The sequence below is a fragment of the Limulus polyphemus genome, unplaced genomic scaffold (assembly GCF_000517525.1).
Source record: "Limulus polyphemus unplaced genomic scaffold, Limulus_polyphemus-2.1.2 Scaffold2643, whole genome shotgun sequence".
In the NCBI taxonomy this organism is placed as follows: Eukaryota; Metazoa; Arthropoda; class Merostomata; order Xiphosura; family Limulidae; genus Limulus; species Limulus polyphemus.
Genome location: NW_013668253.1, coordinates 138048 through 140317, shown reverse-complemented (window position 1 = coordinate 140317; position 2270 = coordinate 138048).

The following is a 2270-nucleotide window of genomic DNA, read 5'->3' as shown; positions in this document are numbered from 1 at the left end:
CTAAAGATATATTTGCTAAATAACACTATTAATCACCTATAAAACATTTAACATTTAAACACATAAACATATAACAAATATATGTATATATATAGATATATGTTTTAATTTCCTTGTTTACAGTTTTTCAAATAGTTTATCACGTTATCAAATGCATTAACAACACTAGCTTCACATGATATGGCGTTGACTGTATTTAAACTATTTCTGGACTTATGTATGAGTACTTTCGGATTGAATCGTACTTGTTTCTTTTGTTTAGTATGCGTCACTTCTGGTTGAGTTGATATAGGACCTTTTGATCTAAGATTATAACCATGGGTCACTACATCAGCTTCTGTCGTTAATGAGGCACTACGGATATTATCCTCAGCTATTTGATTACTATTCTCATTGTTAGTAGTAATAACTGGGGTATCTTCTGTTATTATTAACTTATCACCTAGTATTACGTTATCTTCTCTTTCTACTCTTGGTAATTCTGGTTCTGAGTCTATTATTTCTTCTTCGTCATAAAAAGAAGAGTCAAACTCACTTAAGTTATCAGTTTCGTCCTGAATGTCCGTATCTTGTTCTGTTTATTCGGTTTCTTGTTCTACACATTCATACTGATAAGGCTTATAATCCTTTACTTTCTTTAATCTGTTTACATGTACTAACTGCTTGTTCTTTCCACAGATCTCTTGAATTTCGTAATCAACTGGACTTGTCTGTTTCAAGACTCTAAAAGGACCTTTTCATAGCTTTGCTAGCTTTTTAGTATTTCCCTTTTTAACTATTGGGGTATACAACAATACTTTATCTCCTAACTTTATATCACTAACCTGTGCCTTTTTATTTACTTGCTTTTCTCTACTTTCAGCGGCTTTAGTTAGATGTTTGTTAGCTAATTCGAATGCTACTTGCATGCGCTGTAATAATTCTGCCTTGTAGTCATAAGCTATTGCATGACTATTTTTTAGGAGCCAATATCTCTTGCATAGGTAAGATAACATCTCTACCATGCAATAGAAAGAATGAACTTTCTTGAGTTGACTCGTTTTCAGCACTTCTATAGGCTAACAATAACAAGGGGATCTGCTCATCCCAAGTTTTCTGATCCTTCTCACAATACTGAGAGATCATATTTAACAAAGTTCTATTAAACCTTTCTACTAACCCATTAGCAGCTGGATGATAAGCTGTGGTTTCGATTTTGTTTACACCTAGTAATTCACAGACTTCCTTCATTAACTTAGAGATAAAGTTATTACCTCTGTCTGTTAATAGATATTGGGGTATACAGTGTCTAGCTACTATATGATTTACGAAAGCTTTAGCTATCGTTTCTGCTTTCTGATCAGGTAAGCATATAGCCTCAGGAAATCTAGTTAAGTAGTCCGCGACTACTAATGCGTATTTGTTTCCTGCATAAGATGTAGACAAAGGGCCTAGTATATCCATAGCAATTAGTTGCAATGAGGTGGTTAAGGTCGGCATTCTCTGTAAGGGTGCATTTCTTAAATGGGGACTAGTTTTTCGTCTCTGGCATTCTAGACAAGACTCGCAATAATCTTTAATGTCTTTCCGCATGTTTAACCAAAAGAACCTTCTGCTTATTCTACTATATGTCTTAGCGAAAGCTAAGTGTGCTGCAAAAGGTATGTCATGATAAGTTTCATGACTTTTGTTCTTAGTTTAGTTGGTACGACTATTTGTAAAGTCCTACCGTCCTTAACTTTTGTACATAGAATATCAGAATCTATCCTGTTTCATTTCCTTGTGTTATTTTACTGCGTACGTTATTTATTTCTGGATCTTTCTTTTGTTCATTAATTATATGATCTAAGTCCCAAATTACTTCTGATTCATTTTCATGTTCTGATTGCACTTCTTTTATCTGATTGATTGTTTGTTTTTCGATAGTTTTATTTTCTACTCTAATTCTGCTCAGAGCCTCTACGTTAGAATGTTTTTTACCTGGTCTATGTATTATTTCAAAGTCATAATCTTGTAATAGTAAAGACCATCTAGCTAATCTAGAAGAAGGGTCTTTTAATGTCATTAACCATTTTAAAGGCGCATGATCTGTAATAATGGTAAACTTTTGGCCATATAAATAACAACGAAAAGTTTTAATTCCATGTACTACAGCCAAGCACTCTTGTTCTGTAACTGAGTAATTTATTTCGGCTTTTCCTAACTGTCTACTTTGATAAGCTATAGGGTGTTCTTTACCGTTTTCATCTAACTGTGATAATACTGCACCTATAGCAAAACCTGAAGCATCT